Below are 26,029 nucleotides of genomic sequence, written 5' to 3'. Positions count from 1 at the left end.
GAAGGAATTATGGGAAGTATGAGAGTATTAAAAAAAAAAGCAGACAACTGAGCACCAAGGAATAACTTCTGTGATTTGCAAAATTTGCCTGAGACCTGATTTCTATGAGGAAATTTTAAAAAATCACCTTTATGACCCTAGGAGCCTAGTTTTGCTATGCTGACATTTTACTTATTTTATTATATTAAATTTCTGTAGCTCTTCATGAAATACACACTATAAAAATTCTGCCAGAAATGAAGGAAGATGTCATCAAAATAAATAATGAAAAACACCATCTAATGCAAATTTCTGGTAGAAAATTCTTTTCCATGATACCCCCAGCTTGACAAATTTGGATCATACTGCAGATGTATAATTTGGGGGGCAATAATGCCAGTTTTCTCCCAAACAGAAACTATGTGTTTACTGCTTTCCAGATGTACAACTCCCTCTGGTTAATTCTTACAAAAATCGTTTTCATTGTTCCAAAAAAAAAAAAAACAATTTGAACAAGTCTCTTTGTGTCTTTACCATTTCATTTGATAAAAGGCAGTTTATCTACGCAGCATATGGATTGCCTTGTCAGAGTACCTTGTGGCAACCTAGCTTTCTTTTTTTCTTCTTTTATCTGCATTTGCTAAATTTAGTATGAATGCTAGGATAATCCTTGCTAGGAAAGTGGATTATAAAGATAAAAGAAAGAAGCACTAAGTTCATTCCCCAACCAGCTCCAAATGTGCCTTTATGCCTATAATATCCCATAAACACCAGGGCAATTGCACCAGCTGCTCTTGACTCTCGGAGGGCATGATATTTCCTCTCATTCTGGCACCAGCCACCGCCCTAAAGGAAAGAAACTCTCACAAGCCAGAAGTAGACAGGCGGAGCTTTCGCCAGAGCTATAGATAAACTCTAGGACCGATAGCTCTCTGCTGACAGTGAATTCCTATAAAAATAAAAAAGTAAAATATAAAAAGATACTATCTAGACATAAAAACAGGCTTTTGGATATTTTTTCATTATATTCTTCTGATATTTCAAAAGTGTGATATCCGGGACTCTTGGCAAAGATGCGTTAAATGTGAGTGAGGCAAAGAAAAAGATTTAACTCTCTGAATGGACTGGCTAATAGATCGATAGCTTACTCACTTCCACCAGTAGGGCCCCTTTCTTTTGTGCTATTACATTTTGTAGAGCTAAAAACAATGTATTGGCTTATGTTAAAGCCAGAAACATCATACAGGTACCATAAAATATGAGGTGCACATCTTCCTTTATTTAATGGTTTTGTTTCATTATATCAAATGGTGAGATTGGACCTTTTCTTAGTCTTAAAACAAACACAAAACAAAAATATACTCCCAAGAAAGACTGGGAAGTGCTGTCCTGAGCATCATTATACCGATACTCAAACACTGGCCACAAATTACTCTGTTACTGTCTGATATTGAAAAAAAAATACCAAACAAAAACAGGAGTACATCATCCCAATCTTGATGAGATACTAGATGATGATTGCCCAAGGAGTGTCCATATATTATGGCAATACTTTATCTTTTCACACATATTCCATTCAACTCTTTACTAAATTCCCAGCGCACTCACACCTTGTTCTACGGTGGAAAGAATGAGCATGACTATGTGCCTGTGAAGGGCAGAAAATCCTCAACCATTGACTCTCCATCCAATACAATAAGAACACATATTTCCACCTATCAACCTCTCTAAAACAGACAGAAGAAGCTCCAGGAAAATTTTCAGGAGAAAATCTAGATTCAAATCTTAGCGCTGACACTTATGAGATTTGATGCTTGTTATTTAATATTTTTTGACCTTTGTTTCTTCATCTGGAAAAGGAGTACAATACCCTCTGTCATTTCTTCCTTCGCTTTTTTTTTTTTTTTTTTTGTCTCAGTAGGGTGAGATAATGTGTGTGAAAACCTTTGGGAGATTGTTTACAGAAGTGAGATTTTCCTATTTTTGGAAGGTTTACATATGGCATATACAGCTGACACTTAGAACTTCCTATGTGCCAGATACTGTTTTAAGTAACTTAAGTATTAAACTTATTTAATGCTCACAACAACCATTAGGTAGAGACGATTTTTTATCCCCATTTGACAGATCAGTAAACTGAGACACTGAGAGACCAAGTAGCTCATCCATGTTGTTAATCCTTCCACTCTTCTGAAGTTTTATGGATGCCACTGATTGAACTGGTACCATTCTTATGCGATGAGAAGAGTACACTCGTGTCTAAACTTGTTTCGCTATACCATTCTGAGATGTAGTACAAAAATATAGTACAAGCAAATCCTAAGATAAATTTAGGATGGAGACACCACATGGGAACAATGGAGTCTAACAATGCAGGGACAAAGGTTAATGATGGTGACCTGCTCCTGAATGACCCATAACTGCATATGATTAGACCCTTCCGTCGTCATCATTTTGTTAGCATTATTATCAGAGTCCATATAGGCAACAATAGGAATAAAGCGCGCAAAGCAGAATTTGGAAAAACCTACTCTACTACATCCTATGGGTGAGAGTAGGATAAGATAAAAATGCTACTACATAAATTGTCTGAGCAGGGGAAGGCTGGAAATAGGAAGAAATAAGTGTTATTAAATTGCTCATATAGTCTGGAAAGAGGGCTTAAAAACGCATTAGAGTCATTCTATCCATTATGTACTGTTTGACTAGACTACCGAGTCCTTAGGAGCCGACAATAAATAGTAATGGCACCAACAGCACTTTTATGGGAAAGGCAGAAATCTGGATGCATTCATGGGGTGTATCATGGGGTATATGTTTCTCCCTTGGGCTATTTTCTCTTTTTTTCTGACTCTTTTTCTTAGAGGATCTATTGTTGCTTTTCACTTAACAGTTACTTAATTACAAAACACTGGTTTTCAGGATTTATGTCAGTTTCCAAAGGAACTGGATGACTATTTTTTTGGGGGGGGGGTGGTGCTTAGATACTCCATCTGTTATCTATTGCTGAATAACAAATGGCACCAAAGCTTAATGGCTTAAAAGAACAACTTTAATATCTCACAGTTTCTGTGGGTTGGGAATCTGGTTATACTTAGCTGGGGACCTGTGGCTGAAGGCTTCTCACAAGATTGTAATCAAGGTGTTAGCCAGGGCTTCAGTCATTTCAAGGCTCAACTAGGGCAAGATCTGCATCCAAGTTCACTCCCATTGTTGTTGGCAGGATTTACTTCTTTGTGGGCTGTTGGGCTGAGAGCCTTAGCTCCTCGCTCGCTACCAGCTACCAGCTGCCTTCAGTTTCTTGACACATGACCTCTTCCTATTGCAGCTCCAACATGACAGCCAGCTTCCCAGGAAGCAGCTTGGATGTGTGGGTCTTCTAGATTTAGGCCTCCACTCATGAGATATAGAGGCAAGGTAGTTTCAGGTATTGGTAAAATAAGAGGTTAAGGTAAATACAGTGGCAGACAATGGCTGAACTCCAGTGTAAGGAAGGCTTCTGGAAACCAGAAGGTTCGGGAACTGAGAGTCCACATGTCTGGTGACTCCTTCAGGTAAATGTTGAAGTCATTATAATTGCTGGAAGTAGCTGGAGTGCACAGAAAGATTGTGAGAATCAAAGGAAAGGGTCAGAAATTTAAGACAGGGAAACAATGTAACAGGGGAAGCAAAGAGCCTCCCTGATCTCCCTGGGGTTCTATAATACCTGGAGTGTGAGAGATTAAGCTGCCTCTGCTTGGTGAACTGCAAGAGAAGTGGTGACCTCTAGAGAGGGCCCAGGCTTTTGGTCAAGGAGGTGGAAGGCTATATTCACTGAGTTTGTTGTGGATATAGAGGAGTTTCTTTACCATAATGTAGTAACTCCAGAATTTCCCACATAAGTGGCCAACTTGATAAAAAAATTATAGTAAATCTCCCTCCTTCCATGCTTTGTTCCCTCAGTAAATATGTGTATGTATCTCATATGCCCCAGTAAAGTCTCCATATACTCCTTTTAATTTCAGGCTTTGCTTTCTGGGGAATCCAATCTATGATGAAAGGAAATGGAAACCTACATTTTTATCCAAAAGGTAAATATATGTGTGTGTGCATACACACACACACACACACAATATATATATTTGTGTATATAACATGTCAGTAAGTACTAACAAATGCTTATCAAGCTAAAAAGATTTAAGACATGAATTATCCTGTTTCTAGTAATCACCACCACCACCACCATCCTCATCAGTCTCTCCTTCGGAGACCCTCAGGAAGTTAACAGTTCATACAATTTAATTCTGGGACGCTAGCAAGTGAAGCCAAGGCCAGACTGAAGATGGAAATGAGAATGTTCATATTCACACAATCGACATTGATTCATTAAGGTGATGAAATGTTTCTTTCCCTTTAAATTTGTATGTTCTGTTCAGAATTTCCCAAGGTTACTAGAAGTCTTTTAAGGTATCTCAATATTCTCTAAATAAAAATTGGGAACATTTTTTTAGTAATGAGAAAATGAAAATATAACAATAACTAGATAATTTATAATCAGAGAAAAAATTGAGCTCAGAGTATGTATTAGTTTCCCAGGGCTGCTGTAAAAAATTTCCACAAACTGAGCTGCTTATAACAACAAAAAATGTCCTCTCTCACAGTTCTGGAAGGAAGGAGTCTTTTCCAAGTAAGGTCACATGCACATGTAACAGCGGGTAGGACTTCAACATAGCCTTTTTAGGGAACATAATTCAACTCACTACCAAGTACTATCAAATAATTCTTGGGATTTCAACACCAATTTCCACAAAGCAAAGCATGTACTAAAAGAAGAGGTGAGGTAACGTAATAAACCTTGGATATTTTTTATTCAGGTATACTGCCAAATCTCATGACCTTGGAGCAGTCACTTAAAAAAAGTTATTTCCTCAACCCCAATTAAGCTGGTTCTTTTTCATGATGTTGCCCAGCTTTGAACTGTGATGTATACTCCCTTTTCAGAAAGTGTTGTACAGTTAATGACAATGCATATGGACGACTTTCGATTAGACATATCCTTAGCCGTGGTGATGATTTTGCTTTGCACTGCCGTTCACACTTCTAGGGTTGAAAACACTGTAGGGGGCTGAGCATCCAAGGAAAACAGAAAAGGAGCAATACATCAGAGTTGTTTTCCCACTTCAAATGACTTGATTCTGAGCTTTCCCACCAGCTCAAGGTCCTCAGAGGTAGAATGCTTAGCATCCAAACAACTTGCAAATGTACACTGTGAAAAAATACACAAACGCCTCCCTACCATAAATATCACTGGGAAGAAAGAAAAGGGAGTTTTTCCATATTGGCAAGTGACTTTGTACAAAGGAAGTGTGAAAACAAAGACATTTTTTTTTCCCTGGCCTTCATCACTGCATATGTGTGCTGTCAATGTAGACTGGCTCTCAGGTCCAAAATATAAGACCCTCTGAGTAGAGCTGCTAAATACACAAAGTACAAAAGGCGAGGTGCATTTAAAATCTTTTTATATGGTCAGTATAAGTTTATGTGGTCATATTAGTTTATTGTAAAATAAAAAAAGAAGCTACTACTTTTCATTATTTTTAAAATAATCTGTGAGCAATAATTCCTGAGGAAATATGAATATGGGCTTAGTTCATTTACTCTACAAAAAAAGTAAAGCCCCAATTTTGGATGTCCTCATCCTTAACCCTGTTTTTCCTCTTTAATAATAACTTTTTCCTACTTTATTAATAATTTATTTTTCTTTTTGAAATTTTGACCTAATTTCAGTGTCATGAGGCTATCCTTAGGACTTGATATGTGAGTATGTGAGTCAATTCCTGTTGTGTTTTTCTTTACCGCATTTTCATCACCATAGTCTTTCTCCAGACCTCAGTTAATTCACAAATGGATCAGACACAGGCATTTTCTCACAGGTGTCCTTAACCCCACTTCTTCCATCTCAGTCCATTTTGTCAGCCAGCATTGTCACAAACTATGCAATTAAGTCATACTGAACTTTATGCTATTTCTCAACTGACTTTCTTCTTCCAGTACACAAGACAAGACTCATTCTCCCATTGGCTTTAAATCCTACCACAGTACCTCAACACTCCTCCTAATGAATTAATTATTTTTGGCACATGCATGTTTAGCTGCAAGAACACTTATTTGTTCCTCAATGGTATTGTCAGGAACACTTTCCTCAAACAATTTCTGAACCTGAAAATGAAAACCCTTTCAAGATCATTCCTCTGTATACAACTTTGCCTGTACGATCTTAGCTTCAGTTTCTTTACTGTAAAATGAATAATTATTCCATCTATGAGTTTATGTCTTTTGTGGTCTTTTAAACTTGGCACAAGCTTTATTTGTTAAATGCTATTTTAAATTAATCTTATGAAAACTCAATAAGAAATTCTATTCTGTATAAAGAATATACTGCTTCATCTCATAATTTATAATCGGCCTCAAATCTTTCAAGTAGAAAAGAATATAAAAATACATGTAATAAATAAAAATATAGACTTTTCCAAAAACAAATGTCTTGAGTACCTTTGCATAAGTTCTGTGTGCTCAGTTGCCACTGGTGTGTTTCTAAGGGGAAACTATTCAATTTAAATTTCAAATTAAAACAAGTCAGTGATTTTTGCTAGTAATAATTGATGAGTGATGGACTATTTTATTTTTAAAGAGCAAAAAGGAGAATAATCATCTGATTAGAGAGCATCTTGACAAGAATGTTGGTGGTATACTGCAATGTGCAAAAAAAGAAAACCTAGACAATTAGTTTTTCTCTTCCTTTCATGGCTATGTGATAAAGATAAATCAGGCAATCTTAGCCCAGAAGATACAAGGGAAAAGGTCTTGATCTTTTGGCTGATGAGGAGCTGTATAAGGCTAAAAATATAATAAATTAATTAAAATTCAACGGAGGCTATACATTATTATCATAATGGTTTGAATAAATACTTAAAATACATATGCGTGATACAGAGACCTTTTCAGCAGCTGAATGCAAAATGATATTTTTACTTCAAGATAACCTAAGACTAGAAAGCCAGTCCAAAGATGAATTAGTGTTAATATAGTATTAAGGGTGATAAATATCCAATTCATACTGGGAATATGAATTAGGTCTGATTAAAACTAATAAAAAAGAAGGAACAAAAAGTATTCAATTTCAGATATTTGCTAAAAAGAGAAGAGCTCCTGCTATATAAGAATTATCGACTTAGATTGTAACATTGCTTAGGTTCAATTATTTAATTAAAATATTAACTTTCAAATAATAAAGACTGGGTGATTTATTAATTTGCATCTCAGCTATATCTCTAATTAACTCAAGTTTTATTATTCAGATAGTGTGTTACTGACCATCTAAGATAGTATACTTCAATTTATTCATTCATTCAAAAAATCATATTGATTCTTATGTTGTCAGAACTGAATTTTGAAAGAGGAAGAAATAAATGAAATACAGTTGACCCTTGAACGACATGGGTTTGAATTGTGTGAGTCCACTAATACAACCGGGCAGGACCCTATTAGGGGGGCCCTTACCAGGACAGCCCCCCCCGCCATCACAATGTCCTCTGTCAGTCTCTCGTTTATAGAAAAGCTTTAGTTTCCCAGGTCTCCTTTGAGTCACAAAAGGCTCAAGAGTTAATAATTGGAATAATGTGAACACGTAGTAACCAAAGATAGCAGTTGGACCACGAGAACTGGTAACAATTTAAACAATAGATTAGTCATATAGTAGAGTCACAGAATCTTTAGTTCCTCCCTGAAGGACATAGATAATAGTGTCTGAGTTGTTTTACAGATACTAAAACCCCCACCAGTAGGAAGAAGCTAACTGCATGATGACCATGAACACATAGCTCCCGGACTGGATAGAACCTGAGGACTGTTGATGTTAACCCCTGTAATATCACCCTGTTACTTCACTATCAACCAATCAGAGAATTGTGCATGAGCTGATTACACACCCTGCAACTCTCTTCCTCAGCTTGTCTTTAAAAACTCTTCCCTGAAATCCATCAGGGAGCATTAGCTACCAGGACTCCTTGCTTGGCCTGGCAGTAAACTCAATTATTTCCTTCACCACAACCTGGAGTCAGGAGATTGCTTTGCTGTGCATGGGAGAGCAGACCCAAGTTTGTTTTTGTAACACTAATACACAGACATTTTTTCAACAAATACCACAGTATTACAAAATCAGAGGTTGGCTGAATCTGTGGATACAGAGCTACGGATACAGAGGGTCAACTATAAAGTTACATGCAGATCTTCAATTGCACAGGGATTGGTGCCCCTAACCCATGAATTGTTCAGGGGCCAACTGTACTTATCTATTAATGTGTATGACATTCTGGTAGCAATTACAGGGATATTTGCCCATATGAAAGCTTCCAATTTACTAAATCCATGGTGTTATGGGCTGAATTGTGTTCCCCCCCAAATCCATATGCTGAAACACTAACCCCCAGTACCTCAGAATGTGACTATTTGGATATGGGACCTTTAACAAAAAGTGATTAAGTTAAAATAAGGCCATTAAGGCCACCCTAATCCAATCCAGGTGGTTGCCAGAGGGGGGATGGGATGGGTGGAGGAGAGAAATAGGTGAGGGAGAAAAGAGGGACAAACTTTCAGTTACAAAATAAATGAATCAAAGATATGAAATGTACAGTGTGGGGAATATAATCAATAATTATGCAATATATTTGCATGGTGACAGATGGTAACTAGACTTATCATGGTGATCATTTTGAAATGTATAGAAATATCAAATCACTACATTGTGTACCAGGAACCAACACAGTGTTGTAGGCCAGTTGTACTTCAAAATCAAACAAACAAAACAAACTCATAGAAAAAGAGACGAGATATGTGGTTACCAGGGATGGAGGGTGGGGAGAGGGGAATTGGATGAAGACAGTCAAAAGGTACAAACTTCCAGTTCTAAGATAAAAATAAGTACTAGGATGTAATGTACAGCATAAGAAATATAATCAATGCTGCTGTACATTATATATGAAAGTTAAGAGAGTAAATCCTAAGAGTTCTCATCACAAGGAAAAAATATATATTTTTTTCTATTTCTTTAATTTTGTATCTATATGAGGCAATGGATATTCACTAAACTTACTGTGATAATCATTAACAACATATATAAATCAAATCATTATGCTGTACACCTTAAACTTATACAGTGCTGTATGTCAATTATACCTCAATAAAACTGGGAAAAAAAAAGTAGTTAAAATGAAGCCATTAGAGTGGGCCCTAATCCAATCTGCCTGGTGTCCTTAGGGAGAAGAGGAAATTTAGACACACAAGGGAAACCAGGGATGCATGATCACAGATAAAAGACTGTGAGGACACAGTGAGAGGACAGCCATCTCTGCCAAGGAGAGAGGCCTCAGAAGAAACCAAACATGCTGACACCTTGACCTTGGACTTTTTGTCTCCAGAATTATGAGAAAATTAATTTCTGTTGTTTCAGCCATCCAGTCTGTAGTGTTTTGTTATAGCAGCCCTAGAGACTAACACACATGGGTAAAACCTTAAAACAATACACAGGAGTTGCTTCAGAAACCTTTCCATTTATAACATTGCATCGCTATGGTTTAGCTCCAGGAAATGATTGCATGGAAAGATATCTGCTCATTTACCTTTGTTTCAGCTCTTCTGGTGACCCATCATTCTACCATAAGGATATGCTACCAGGGAATATCCTCCCACGCTGGCTTACCTCTTATCTATCTCTCTGGAAGGCAGCTATGCTCACCTCTATATCACCAATGCTGCCCTGTTCTATCTTTCTGGACACCAGTTTTCTCTCCACAAGTTTGATTCTCTAGGCATCACATAGCATCTCACGGTGCAGCCAAACTTCTATAGATATCACTTTTGAGAACTAATCTTGCTGAACTTCAAATGGTCCCAGGGAGCTACCTATCTACCAGCTGCTTTCTGCTGCCCACGGCCAGGACTGGGGTGAGGTGGCCTTGCACTGGCATGATCCTGGGAGTGAGTGGCTCCTGAGATTTTTCCACCTCTCAACCACCTCGCTCTGAATTCCAGCCCTGGTGGTGCCAGACACCTCCTGACCATTCCTTGGCCCGGGTCCTTGGCCTTCTTTCAGAGCAGATACAATTTGGTTGTACAGGATATATTTACAGGAGATTTATCTATCTATCTATCCATCTATCCATCTATATACATCTATATATATATATACATCTATATATATATATATAAATATATGCCTTGAAAATAAGTGCTAAATCAATGGTATCAGTGAGTTCTTCAGGAACTTGGGACAGTTTGCCTTGCCTTGATGCTATAAAAATAGCGTCATAACTTGAGGAGCTTGAAGGATAGGATTTTAACAATGCTTACAAGGTGGAATCTTCAAATCAAACAATAGAGATGAATAATAAGCACCATACTATCTAATTCAAAAACTCCAGAGGGAAAGCATGGGTCACAAGCCTGCCTCTGCCACCTACCAGGTGTGTAGCACAGAACAAATTACAGCCTCTCTGAACTTCTATTTCCTTGTGGGTTTATTTAGATGATTAGAAATAACCTATATAAAATGACTTACTTTGTGCCAGGCAAATGGCCTGGATTTACTAAATGGTTCTACACTTATTATCCTTGTTTCTTGATTAATGCAAATCTAACCATCATCTCCTCAGCAGGCCTCATTTTAGCACTCGCATGACAGGCATCAGAAATCAAAATGGACCTTAGCAATGATTTGGTCCAGTCTCCTCATTTTTTCAGAGAAAATGAATGCCCAGAGAAATTAAATGACTTGCCCCAGGTTACAGAACCAGCTGGTGGCAGTCACAGGGTCAGCCATGGAACAGGAGATTTCTTACTCAGGTTCAGAATACTCTTCATTTCAGAGTACTTCCTTAATAGCAGTACACAAACCTTCACAAACATGTATTTGTAAATGTATACTAATTACATGTAGGCAGTCAATGAACTGAAATAAATGGAATAATTATTAAATCTAAGTGTTGTGTTCATGCTGCACATTTACACTCGGGACAACTCCAATGTACAAAATAATTGAAGGTTCTTGATTTTCTCTGACAAATCTAATCTTCCTCACAAGCCCTGACCCTGCCAAACAGGGACGGAGTTCATGGTGGGGATATTAACTGGCTAATTAATAGCATCTTAGACTCTGGCTTGAACTTTGTTTCAGGAAAGTGCTTTGTTTTACAGACTGCCATCCGCAAGTCTCAAAATGGCAAGTGGGAATGTGGGGAGGGGACACAAAAGGGCCTCTGCAGAAGCGGAGGGGAGACCTGGAGCTCATGGGGTGACCTCTGGGCGTCTGCATCCTCCCAGGTCTCGGCTGTATAATGGATGGTCCATCCCCAGGTTTATTGCACTATGTTCTGAGGTGCAGCATATATTTGTGACTTGTTCTGTTGGACACTTGAGAGCTTGGCTATCCTCCCCTCCGATGTTCGGAAACATCATCCACCTGGTGCCTGACGAGGCTAGTTATGCTGAGGCTTTTGCACCATAGCCACCTTGCCTCTTGCCACTGTAGCTACCCAGATGCTGGTCTCCTAGCTCTGAACTCAGCTACCTTCCTGCACCTTCTCTGTGGGGCATGTGGGCACTTCTAAGTCCCATGCATGCCCCAAGAAACAAGGGAAGTTCTGAGCACGGTCTCAGGTCCTCTCTCTGCTTAATGCCACCGTATCTTCACTTTTTTTCCTGTGTCGTGGCTGGCCCATGTTGCTACAAATACCACACTGTAAGGTCCCCTTTTCAGAGTTCAGAAGAGAAATGGGCAAAAACCCTTCAGATTGGGCTTTCCCCTCAATTAACTCCACACCTCTGATGGGGATTTCAGAAAAGCTGGTGAAAGCTTATGACACTTATGTCTCACTCTGCTTTTTTCTCCACCTTGGTATCTTTCTTTTCTGACTTTATTGGATCATAAGGGACTCTCATTACCCTTCCTCTTCAATCTACCCCAAACTCCTCTTCCAACATAGTTTCCTGTGCCTTCTCTGCACTTTGGATAATATTAAATATCTAGGATTTGAGTCAGATAGCCTAGTTATTGATATTGGAGTCTCAGGCATCTAGGAACTAGTGTTTAATTTGGACAAATAATATTAATACCTATGTCAAAAAATTGCTTAAAACTCTTCAGTGATTTTTCTTTTCACTTGAGTTAAAATACACACCTCCTACCACAACTTGTAGGGCCTGGTCTCCCCCTCCCCTCCCTCTTCCAATCTCATCTCAACCCTCTCCCCCAGGGTACTGCACCCTGACCACACATATCAAATCAAGGAGGCTGATTCCCAAGGGTCCTTTTTCCTCATTCTCTTTTTCTGGATCTTGGCAGACCCAGTTTATTCTTGTCTTGTAGGTCTCAGCCTAAAATCACCTCTCCAAAGACGAATTCCCTGGCCTGCTTATTGAACGATCTTGAAAATAACCATCCGGCCCCTCCAGCCATTTGTTTCTAGCACAGCACCTTGGTTCTATCTCTCATAGAACTTATGACAATTTGAAACTGTTTTGTTTGTTAGTATATTTGTTCATTGTCTGTTTCTCAATAAAAAAGAAAATGCATGGACCAGAAACTGTGCTTATCTTCTTCACCATTTTATGCCTAGAACTAAATAGCATCTAGAGTATAGTAGGTGCTCAATAAGTAAGGAAAGGATGAATGAATGAATATATGTAGATGTGCTAAGAGTCATCATAAAGTTGCCATTTCCTTATGTACCTAGATTATTTATACTTCTGGGAGTATCACAAATTCCATAATTAATACAGAATGATGATACTTAAGAACTGTCAAAAATCTTGTGATGTTTTTACCTGACTAAGGATATAGTAGTCTTCAAAAAACAACTATAGGACATGTATTAAAAAAGAAAGAAAAAACTTTAGGACTTGACTATATTTTAAACTAGCATCTTGTTATCTAATTATGCATTTGATTACTACAATTTGCAGTATTTCTGTTCTTCATTGTACTTTCTTTTACATAAAACATCTGTTATCTCTGTTGCACAAATCTTCTGGACATTCCCTTAATAAATGATAGTTAATAAAATGTTCTGCCTCTCATCTATGTAAACACATACGCATGCACACACATTTATGGCATTTTTACTAAAAAATAAATGTATACTGAAATGGCATAAAGACTGATTATTCTATCCAGGTATATTGGTACTATAATAGAAGATAATTGTTACCTGATGCTGTTGGTATCTTGTAATGAATCACATAGAAGCAATTCTCCTTTCAGGTAAAGCTGCAGAAAAATGACTGAATAACGGCTGTTTCTTCATTATCTCCTTTTTCTACTTTTCTTCTTTTTCTAGGACAAAAATAGAAAACATGTTATTAAAAGACCAATTATATTACTCAATTGAAATATATATAAAGATAAACTCACAAGAAGCAAGATTAATAGAATTTTGTCAGTAGGCTTGCACTGTAATTTTCATTTAATTGTCCCTTATTCAGATTTAAACCTTTGTTTTTCTCCTATAGCTCAATTACCTACTTAGAAAGTCATTTTACTCTATATCAGAAACTATTATTTCTGTAGGGTTTTTCTTTTAATTAACCATTGCTTTATGTGGGTTCTAGATTTTTAGTTTGAATCTTGAAACACTAGATTTTACAAGTATTGGGTTGCATTAGAGGTTAACGATTTTAATCACTCAGTTATATTTTAACTTTTTCAGTGTTTAAATTTCTATGGTGTTTTTCTGTGCCTGTATTATCCCTTCCCCTCTTAAAAAAAAAAAAATCCCAATTTAATCTTTGCTCTCACATGATTCAACAGAACTGAAATTTAACCAAGAAATAAATAACAATATTGAGACAAACTTGTCCTATTCTGTAACAAAATATATTCATTAAGGAAAATGTATCATCTTTGCTTTTTATTTCTAGGTGTCTTATAGCTCCTTATTCATTTCCCACAACCTTGTTTGAAAACAGAATATGCAGATATTAAATTTTTTATTATAAATATCACTAATTTTATTTTATTTCCAAACCATACTGATTAAAAACAGAACTTTATTCTTTATTCCCTTTCAAAATGTATAAACACATTTATTTTATAAATAACACATGGAATATTAATTTCTTCACAACCTGCTATGGTCAATTTAACCGTAAGATGAGTCATATTACCTATCTTCCATGAATGTATGAACTATGGTATTTATAGGCTAATTCTCTAGGTCTGTGTTTTACTTGTGTCTTGTTGTACATTATAAACTTGGTACATTTGTGAAAAATAGCTTTTATTAATTTTTTCTTCATTATTTCTTTACTTCCAGGAAAAAATTGACACAATACAAAAATAGGTAAAACTCATAGTAGATTGCTTTGTACTTGGAAGATTTTCTTTAAAACAACTTAAAATTACTGAAAATACTAAAGCTTTAATGCTATATGCTATGATATTAGTAAAATTCCATATTTTATAAAAGTTTTCACATGATTGAGAAAAATCTTAAATCATATCAAGAACACATGAACCCATTTTACTCACTGAGTAACTGAGACATTGACTAGTGAGGTTAGATTTACCTTTTTATTATCAAATAACCTCTATATGGGATTGGTAAAAATCTGATTATATTTTATTCTTCTCTAATTTTTTTCCCTCCTCCTCCTCTTTCTTTCTTTTATTCTTCCCATCCTTCTCTTTGTCTTCTTCCCCCCACTTTTTCTTTATACTATTTACAATGAGGAAGACAGCACCTCTATACCCTCTGACTCAGTGTTTGATGATACACCTTGACAATCACCTACACTATTACTCTTCATCACTTGAGTAAGGAGTAATCCCTGTTGGGTTACTCATTATTGCTCTAGTGCTCTGTATAGAGTTTGTTTGTTTGCTCCATTTAGCTATGTTTTACTTACATAAAATTAATGACATATTTAAATAATTTAAATGGATTTAGTTGTATTTATGTCCCCAAATCTTGGATTTTTTATTGCTATTTTGGATGGGATCATATAAAATTGGTAAAGCAAATTTTATAAAGCTAGATTACAAAAGTTTTAAATTATCATTGAAAAATTCAATTAATACAGGAGTGTATAAAGAAAAAAAAGTCAAAGTTCTTCCCTTATTATCTTTAACTTTTCTCCCAGAGGGCTGAGAAGTGTATGTTTCCATAAGAATTTTTATTTGAATATACATAGATGCATTCATACAAATATAAATACACAAAAATATACATTTTGAAGCAAAAACTGGGTCATAGAACACATACTGTTCTAAGACCAGATTTTTTAAATGAATAATTTTCATGGATATCTATACTCTTAAATTATTTTAAAATTAAATTCTTGGAACAAGTAATATAGGTAAAGCAAGTAATATAGATAGTATGTCAATATTATGTCAATTCATACTATTGACATTACATGCTTTTTATTTTTAACTACAGAATGGAGAAGAAAAAGAAAAACAGAAGCCTAAGACTGTTAAGCAACATTAAATTGCAATTAGGCAATTTACTTAAAATCTAAAATCTAAGTTTTGCGACTTAGTTTCTTCACTTGACAAATACGGGATAAGGGTGGGAAGATACTGGTCTAGCTGATGTCTGATAAACTGTACTAACAGCACTCCATAGTTCTGTAATAATGGGTATACACTCAATAGTAGTAGTCATGATAACAATAGTAGAATAAGTAAACTGTAGTGTACTTTGTTAAAATATCATTTATTTTTTATTGTTTTACTCTCTAACACCATATACAAAAATAAACTCAAATTGAGTTAAAGACCTAAATATAGGACACTATAAAACTCTTAGAGGAAAACACAGGCAGAACACTCTGACATAAATTGCAGCAATATCTTTTTAGATCCATCTCCTAGAGTAATAGAAATAAAAGCAAAAATAAACAAATGGGACCTAATTAAACTCAAAAGCTTTTGCACAGCAAAGGAAACCATAAACAAAACAAAAAGACAACTCACAGAATGGGAGAAAATATTTGCAAATGATGCGACTGACAAGGAATTAATCTCCAAAATTTACAAACAGCTCATGTAGCTCAATATCAAAAAAACAAACAACCCAATCAAAAAATGGGCCAAAGACCTAAACAGACATTTCTCCAAAGAAGACATACAGATGGCCAAGAGGCACATGAAAAGATGCTCAACCTTGTTAATTATTAGAGAAATGTAAATCAAAACTACGAGATATCACCTCACACCAGTCAGAATGGCCATCATCAAAAAATCTACAAACAATAAATGCTGGAAAGAGTGTGGAGAAAAGGGACCCCTCTTACACTGTTGGTGGGAATGTAATTGATACAGCCACTATGGAGAACAGTACGGAAGTTCCTTAAAAAACTAAGAATAGAGCTACCATATGATCCAGCAATCCCACTACTGGGCATATATCTGGAGAAAACAATCGTTTGAAAGGATACTTGCACCCCAGTGTTCATTGCAGTGATGTTTATAATAGCCAAGACATGGAAGCAACCTAAATGTTCATTGACAGATGAATGGATAAAGATGAGGTACATATCAATATATACAATGGAATATTACTCAGCCATTAAAAAGAATTAAATAATGCCATTTGCAGCAACATGAATGGACCTGAAGATTATCATACTAAGTGAAGTAAATCAGATAGAGAATGACAAATATCATATGATATCGCTTATATGTGGAATCTAAAACAAAAATAATAAAAATGAACTTATTTACAAAACAGACTCACAAACTTAGAAAACAAATTTATGGTTACCAAAGGGGAAAGGTCGGGGGGAGGGATAAATTGGGAGTTTGGGATTGACAAAACTATATTTAAAATAGATAACCAACAAGGACAGACTGTATTACACAGGGAACTCTGCTCAATATTCTGTAATAACCTAAATGGGAAAAGAATTTGAAAAAGAATAGATACATGTATATGTATAACTGAATCACTTTGCTGTATACCTGAAACTAACACAACATTGTAAATAAATTGTAGCCCTATATAAAATAAAAAATTGTAAATATATCATTTAAACTGCTGCTACCCAAGTCAGCAGTATTCTAAAAAGAATTGAAGTTTGTCTTTCATGTAACATTCTAAGCTGGTACAGTGACTCTCATCATCAAAGTTGTCAGAGATCTAGGCTCCTGTTTTGTTGCTCTGCCATCCTCAACAGGCAGCTTCCATCTCATGGTCCAAGAAGGCTGCTCTGCCTCCTGTTGCCATGGCCACATTCTAGCCAGCCAGGTGAATAAAACAGGAAATGGAATGCTGGCCCCCTCCCTTTAAAAGCACTGCCCAGAAGTTGCATACACTTCTATCTACTCCATTAGCCAGAACTTTATCACATGGTCATACCTATCTTCAGGCAAAGATAGAATATGAAGTATTTCTCTGTGTTTAGCAAAAAATTCTATTGCATAAAAAAAGTTGAGGCTAGATATGGGGGACAAGTTACATTTTTCTCACATATAAACAGTTTATAAAGGATTTTAAGATGCATTATCGTATTTGATAAAGAGATACTATAAGTAACCAGTAATGGATACCTTTTAATACTCATGAAATCTATTATTTATAAAGAGGTTCTTGTATTAAATATCAGTTTATCCTCTTTCACCCTGTCAATATGTCTCTTATGACAATTATAATTTGACTCTTCTCATCCTTTGTATATTTGCCACCATTCCCTCCCCCATTAGTAGAAAGAGTGTAATTATAATAGAATTGTAGCCCTGTTTTTCCTACTCCTCTTGGTTAAATAACTTTATTTTGTCTGAGTTTTCCCACCTGTTAAATGCTGAGCACAATGCCTGTGTTATTTCTGTAGATAATGCATAGAAAACTACTAGATAGGAAAAAATAAACAATTACAAATATTAATTAATTTGATAGATGTTATGCTTAAAGTAGTGAGTTATAGCTACCAATTATTTATTGCCCACTATGAGCCAGACACTCTCTTAGATCCTTTAAATATATCATATTTAATTCAGTCTTCATAACAATCAGGTGGTACACTTCATAGTTTCTCTATTCTTTTTTTTTTTGGCCGTACCACGTTGCTTGCCTTATCTTAGTTCCACAACCAGGGATCAAACCCGTAACCCCTTCAGAGAAAGCACAGAGTCCTAACCACTGGATCGCCAGGGAATTTCAAAGTTTCTCTATTTTTGAGTTGAGGAAACCAAGGTTTAAGAAAGGTCAGATGATTTACCCAATGTCAGTTCCACCATGATCAGGCTTTACTATTTCAAGCTTTGGGGGTTTTTAGGCTTTTATGTTTTAAGTAAAAGACTGGAATATCCATCTGAGTTGTTTTACTGCAGTGAGTAACTGTATGAAATTATGTCAGATACTCATGAAAGGAAATGACTAAATAGGGAGCTTTTCTAAGACTGATGATATTAAAATCAAATACTCTGGTTCCTTTTCCTGAAGGTCATCCTTGTCACACTCTGTCTCATTTAATGACTGACAAGAGATATTCCACTGCGCTCATGTTTAACGTGAGGTCTCATCCATCCTGGTCCCCCCCCTTTGCAAAGTCAGCGTTGAAACCCAAGGAGAGCTCGGCATGCTTGGGATCTGCCTGAGTGAATGTGGGGGCCTGTCAAGACACTGAGGTTGAATTCTCATTTCTGTGGAGTATTACCTTGTAAGGTGGGCAATGTGCACTGACATGGAAACCTGGAGACGGCTTCATCTTGGCTAATGACAGTGTACCTAGCTGGTGGGTAATTACAGGCCTTCAGCCTTCAGTACTTCACTCTTCATGAGATTAATGTTTCTCCAGAACAATAAATATAAGGTCTACGACACCTTTAAATTATGCTTATGAGTGACTCAGTGACCATTATGAATGACTGCAGCTGTTCCATTCCTTGCTAAACATATTTAGTTTTTCACAAGCAATAGATTCTGAAAGCAGTAGTATTCACAGTGGGTGCTACGAAAGTACACATATTAATTCTGTAAAATCTAGCTAAGACTTGGGTCCAGTTCTTCAGGGGGCAACATTAACAGAGTTTTGTGGTCCAATCTTGACTCTCATAAGTGCTGAGTAGCTGGCAGGGAGGGTGTTTTCTCTACATCACCTTCTGTACTATGACTGGGCTTTGTTTCTAACAAGATTGTTAAAGAGCATGGCTCTCTGGCTCTTTTGGAGAATGCTGAGAGAAAATGTATTTTAAATATTCCTTTTCTGTCTAGACAATCACAGTAGATTCTATTTTTTGCCACTAAGGACCCTGAATATATAGCCATGAAACCTGCTTAGAAAGCTTAGAGAAAAAGTAAGATTCATTCATTCACTAGATCATTTGTTTACTATTTCCATTTATTCATTTTCTCTGCTGTTCTTTAATAAATAATTAACTAATTTAAAATGTTTATTGTACAAAAACTTCATGCATGCCATTTTATTAGTTTTTGTGGGAGATGAAAAAATAAATAAATTACAAAAGGACCCTGCCCTCAAGGACTTTGTGTAAAGTTGATTCAACCATGCTAGAAAACAGAAAGTGGCCCGTGCTATCAGAGAGGTGCAGTGGTACTTTGCTATAAAGGTTCAGAGGAGAGAGAGCAATTGAGTACAGAAAAGAAGTCACCTCTTTCAGAGAAGAGATGGCATAGGAGCTGGGACTAAGAGTTAGGGAAGATTTGAACAGAAAGATGAGAGAGATATTTCCTGGGTGGAGAAGGCATGAAGGAGAGAAAAAATGTGGCATATGTCATACTTAGTTTTCATGCAGCATGAAGGGACCCACAAAGGGACAAAATTGGAAAGTCCAGATCACAAGAGCTTGCAGTGTATGCACAGATGTTTTGAATTAAATTTGTAACCCTTGAAGGATTCTGAGAAGGGAGTACTTCAAGAAGGGTATTATTTTATATATTATTGGCTTTATTGGGATATAATTCACATATTTTACCATTCACCAATTTAAAGTATAAAATTCATTTTTTGTATCTGCAGTATTTTATAGCTTTCAGATTATAGGTGTCATAGTTTTTGTTAATTTTTTTCTAAGTATTTTATTCTTTTTGATAGTATTATTAATGAAATTCTTTTTCTTAATTTCATTTTTAGATTTTTCATTGCAAGTGTATAGAAATGCAATGGACTTGTGTGTATTGACCTTGTATCTTGAAACCCTGCTGAACTAATTTATTAGTTAATAGTTTTTTTAGTGCTTTCCTTAGGATTTTCTATAGACAAGATCATGTCATCTGCAAATAGAGTTTTTTGTTAATTTCTGCCTTTCTAATGTGGATGCTTTTATTTCATTTTCTTGACTAATTGCCCTGGCTAAACTTCTAGTAAAATATTAAAGTAGCAAGAGAAAACATCCTTGTCGTGTTTTCCACCATTAAGTATGATGTTAGCTGTTGCTTTTTCATAGATGCCATTTATCAGGTTGAAAAGTTTCCTTCTGTTCCTAGTTTGTTGAGTGTTTTGACTATGAGCGCAATTCAAGAAGGTTATTCTGATGTCAGTATCTAAAAGGAATTGGAAATGGAAGATATTGAAGATGTTATTTGGATATCAAGGCAAAATGTGATGACAGCCTAAATTAGAGTATAAAATATAGCACAGGTACAGATGAGAGAGATATTGAGACAGTGCATATGATAAGTACTGGTGATTGAGCTGACAACGGTGAAAATATAGTTGGGGGTGCCTGCCTGGGTACCTGAGGGTGTAAAACATAAGAGAACATGGTTACGAGCCTGGGTAAAATCTCAGCTTGACTCTTTCATAGTTATGTGTGCTTGGCCAAGCAACACAGCCTCTCTGTGGCCTCATTTCCTTAGGCTATAGAATGTAGGTATAATAGCTGTCTCACAAATTTCCTGTGAATATTAAATGCATTATTATATGTGAAGCCTGTAAAAAATGCCTGACTCTGAGTGCTACCTGCAATTATTATTATTTGAAAAGAACCTATTTTTTTCTCAGTTTGTAGACACATTCAAATGTATAGTTAGCAAATTGGTACTTTCCAGCCAAAAAGTACACGCAAAAATAATTTTTTTCTAACAATGAAAAGGACAGTGCACTGATTCTATTGGTGCAAAATATTGTTTATAATAGGTAAGGATAGAGAACATATATTTTGAAATGATATGTTCACATCTTCAGGGAAACAGTTTGTTTCCTTATTCAAAACCATGACTATGACTATTAATGAGCAGACAGCACAAAATAAAGGCTCAGAAGTTTTTAGAAACAGGTATGTAATTAATGTACATAAAATTTGTCTTTATAGAGAAAAGGTGCATATTAAGTAAATCTAATCAAACACAAGCACAGCTAAATTGTCTTACACTTGCCTAAGACAGGCACACACCTGCTTAACAGATGGAATAAAATGTCTTGTCCCTAGGAAACTACTGCAGTTAATCAACATGGATAATATTTTATTTTTTTTAATTTAATTTAATTAATTTATTTTTTTACACAGCAGGCTCTTATTAGTTAAATATTTTATATATATTAGTGACTATTTTATTTTTGAACATTTCTTTTATCCAAATCCAGAGTAGCACCTAATTAGAATATAGAACATAGTAATACCATAGACTATTACATTTGAAATGGCTACATCTGATCCTTATCTCAACTTTTATGTTCATATAGCTGCTTAATAATGTAGAGTAGATCTTTAATAAATATATTTAAATTTTATTCTGAAATAATGCTTTATGTAATGGACTAAATAAAGCCAATAATGCCCCAAAGAAAATTGTATAGTGTAAAATAGAATGAAGGTCAGTTCACTTATCTATATGTTTTACTTTAAATTATACATATGAATTTTTACAAATCCTTGATGTTACAAGTCTAAAAGTCTCATGTGTTCTGTGCATTAATGAGTGTAAATTGTTTTCATCTCAAACTAATGAGGATTAAAACTTTAATAATGTTTTCATCAATATATCACACTTTTCCCATCCTAGTTTAAGATTCTTTCCTAAATTTTGTCAAGCTTAATCCAATTTGGAATTATTAAATAAAAATAACATGCTGAGTAAATCTGTTTATTTGTTATGCAGTGTACTTTTAATCTAATAGTATTGCATCTTAACAGAACACATGACACCATTCTAGTGTTTCAAATTCCAAATTATACTTAATAAAATTTTACAACAGAAATGCTGAGAATAAAGAAAAATTAAGTGAATACTGCTATTAGAAATAATAGGAATAAAAATGGATCAACTTCCTACAAGCAATTTATACCTAGGTTTCAAAAACTTTAAAAAGGATATTTTATTTGACCCAAGACCTCTACATTTAGGAACCTATATTATAAAAATAATCAGAGACATTGACAATGTTATATGTTCAAGGTCAGTTACCTACTAGAAATTATAATAAATAAAATAATATTTTATGTATTTATAATACATATGCTATACGTATAGTTATATATTAATATTATATAGTATATAAAAGTTGAAATTAGTTTATATATCCAAAAATAGGGACTTTATACTACAACAGTGTGATGAAATATTCAGCAACCACTCAATAATGGTGAATTTGAAGAAATTTCACTGACTTATGAAAATGTTCATGAAATAAAGTTAAGTGAAAAAAGAAACACAAAATTATAAATATTTCCCTATTTTTAATACGTTCATATATTTTTATCTGCTTATGTTTTTCAGTTATAGTTGTCTATAACAAATCTTTTTCTCTGAAGCATAGGGCTCCTCAAGCAAATGTCATGTTATAATGAAAATTTTTTGGTCACCAGTCAACAAGAGAAATTCAAGCCCAGAAGACTTAGATATTAAATTGGTTTAAGCAATTTGGTTACCATATAACCAGCTGAATTTAAAGACCAGCATAAGTTCAGAAACGTTAAGTGTGCGATTGGCTTTTAGTTTTATGTTTGAGGAGGCCTGGGGGATTATTTTGCTCTGGAATCCATAGCTCCTGGACCAACTTTGATATGATCAAAGTTGCCTTACCACTCTTGGCCAGTGTAAGAACTAGACCCAGCTGTCTCCATAAAACTGAAGGCCCCCTGACCAACTTTCTCTGACAATCAAAAGTAAAAGGATCTGCACTGACCACTGGACTCAAGACACCATTTCATACCTAGACCTGCTGATATAAATGCGGCTCCTCCTTTGGTCAAACAAGACAGAAAATTGTGGGGTTCCCTCTACTCACTCTTCTATGCCATCAGTAAAGTGTCTGGAATAGTAGGAAATTGCAATTACTAACTCTCTTTGACTAGACTTCTTGGTCAGTTTGATTTACTGTTACCAAATACCATAGAGTGAGTGGCTTAAACAACAGACATTTATTTCTCACAGTTCTGGAGGCTGGGAATTCCAAGATCAGGGTGCCAGCATGGACACGTTCTCAGTGAGGGCTCTCTTCCTGCGTTGTAGACAGTCCCCTTCTCACTGTGCCCTCACTTGGCAGAGAGACAGACAGCTATAGTCTCTTCCTCTTCTTATAAGGATACTAACTCTATCATGGGGGCCCTACCCTCATGACCTCATCTAAACCTAATTACTTTCCAAAGCCCCACCTCCAAATACCATCACATCAGGGGTTAGGGCTTCAACATATGAATTTTGGGGGAAGGGAGGGGAACACAAACAGTCCATGAGACTAGAAATCTTTTTTTTCCCTCAGAAGAAAGCTGGGAGCTGAAAATAAAGCTTATATATATTTTAGCAATAGACTTTGAGTTCATTGTAAAGGCTTAGGAATTTCGAGAAAAAGAATCTGCTTGTGACTGCACTTCTGCACCTAGAAATCATGCACTTAATCGTATAATACATACACACATATAGATGGATGTGGAAGTAATGGAAATAAATCACCATCATGTCTCTTGGAAGTGGGATTGCAAGTAAAGAATTCCCCTCTTATGTTTAAAAATATTATTCTGTTATTTTTTTGCAAAAACTTAATCATAAAATATATGTAGTTCTAAAGATCTGGTGTCTAGTACAGCCATCAAAGGCTGAAGATTTGGACCTAAGTCTATGGTAAAAGTAACCATGTTAAAGAAGTGATCCAAAAAAAAAAAAAAAAAAAAAAAAAAAAGAAGTGATCCATTAAATGGATTATAATCCTATTGTTTCTTTGTATCTCAGGTTTTATATGAAAACATATCAAAGAATGCACTAATTTATATCATGTTAATGCTAATTCAACTCAGAATTCTGTCTCTGACAGTGGTAATGAGCATCACTTCCCACATTATTATAGTACCACTAGGTTCACATTTGTAGACAAAGTCCAATTGAAGTAAGACACATTAAAAGATATTAAGATGTATCCATGGTATTTACCTGTCATTGAATCATTACCTGAGTATTGAATCTTCAATTCAATTTTATTCCATGTTTAAATATAAAGGCTTAAATTTACTTGCAGCATGTTCAGATATATAAAGAAAAACATTTCTTTATTATGTCTTTAAGTTATTTGATCTTCCTCTTGAATCTCCTGAACTTTGGGAGAGGGGAAAAGTCTTATTCAGTAAATCACATACACTTAGCTCAATGTGGTAATGGAAACAGTCACTTTAAGCAAAATGCTCAATTTTCTCTTTTCACTTCTTTCCTCCTTTTTTTACCCAAGATGGTATTTGACATATAAGAGGGACATTGTACTAGTGGAGAAAAATTTCTGCTGTTGCTGTTAATCATTGTGGCATTTTCTGGTCACTTTAGCCACCTCTCTCCTAATATTTGTCCAGTCACCCTGTCTGGTGAGTGCTAACCTTGTTGCTCCAGTATAATGTATGGACTAGCCCACCTCTCTAGACTTTGTCAGAGCCTTCAGCACTCATAGGCGACAATCCTCTCTAATGCTCTACCACAACTTCTGTCTAGACCCTGGCCAAGAGGTCCTCTCCTCAGCCTCTCCAGTGCCTTTGGAAGGCTCCAACTGCTGTGCATCCCATCCTCAAGGAGCCTGGGAGAACCTCCGAGTCCCACCATACAAGACAGGAACAAGAGGCAGTTTAGGACAGTTAAACAGTAAACCGTCCTTTCCTTAATTACACTGAGATGCCAGGTTTACTTGCTATGGAGTTGCTCTCCAAGTTCATGCAAGGGCATGGCTTGGGGGTAAGAATTGGGGGAAAAAACAAGCTAACATTAAAGGAAATGTGTCCAAATCCTAAGTCTTATACTAATACTTACACTAATCTAATACTAATACTAATCTTATATTAATCTAATGAGCAAAAGTCTCTTTCCCTTTTTGTTTCTTTTAACTCCTTTCTCTTATGCCTTCCTTCCTCTAGGCTAAGACCCCTAAAAAGTGAAGATCAGGAACTACTGGTCTTATTCTCTGCCTCTCTTTTGGATCTTATTCTTCCTATTACTATGATTTTCAGTACCTGAAGGAGCAAGAATCTCTTTTTTGATGTTTGTTTTATGCCATATCCCACTACTGTTTTCTTCCCCTGGTTCTGATCCTACTCTAGACTCCTGTATCTCAATGCATGGTAGCACTATCCATCAACTAGGCATGCCAGAAATCTAGGAATCATCCTCGACACCTCTTTATTCTTCATTCCCTACATCCAACTCTACCAAGTAATTTTGATTCTTCATTTTAAGTATCTCTCAGTATTATCCACGTCTCCATTTCTACTGCCCTCAATATCCAGCTCTGAGTAATAATAATCTCCTTCCCCCCGCATTATTGAGGTAGTCTCCTAATTGTCCTCACATCTACTTTTTTTGCCTGCCACGAATTCATTTTGTATTCTGCATCTAGAGTGCTCTTTAAAAACCTCCTGCTGTATGAGGCTTTCCATACCTAACTCCTGTCTCATCTCATTTTCCCTCCTCACTCTCTGTGCTGCCCCATATTGACTTTCTTTTCCCCTCCTTGTTCTCAGGGTTTCAGGGACTAGAATGATTTCCTTCATTGTTCCTGACTCACTCTAACTCATTCTTCAGATCTGAACTCAAATAGTATTTCTCCAAGGAAACCTTCCTTGAATTTATTAGGCTAGATGAGG

At 35.8% G+C, this 26,029-nt stretch overlaps 1 long non-coding RNA gene across 1 annotated transcript in view; it reads right to left on the bottom strand.

The window, feature by feature from the left end:
- The window catches only part of LOC130708141 (uncharacterized), a 343,308-nt gene that overhangs the window by 157,310 nt on the left and 159,969 nt on the right, over positions 1-26,029 (bottom strand). The window contains exon 2 of the long non-coding RNA XR_009008209.1: positions 13,221-13,345. This is a non-coding gene — a long non-coding RNA (uncharacterized LOC130708141). The remainder of the gene's footprint in view (positions 1-13,220; positions 13,346-26,029) is intronic.

Source organism: Balaenoptera acutorostrata, chromosome 4 (assembly GCF_949987535.1).
Source record: "Balaenoptera acutorostrata chromosome 4, mBalAcu1.1, whole genome shotgun sequence".
Taxonomy (NCBI): domain Eukaryota; kingdom Metazoa; phylum Chordata; class Mammalia; order Artiodactyla; family Balaenopteridae; genus Balaenoptera; species Balaenoptera acutorostrata.
This window is presented reverse-complemented; position numbering and strand designations above follow the sequence as displayed.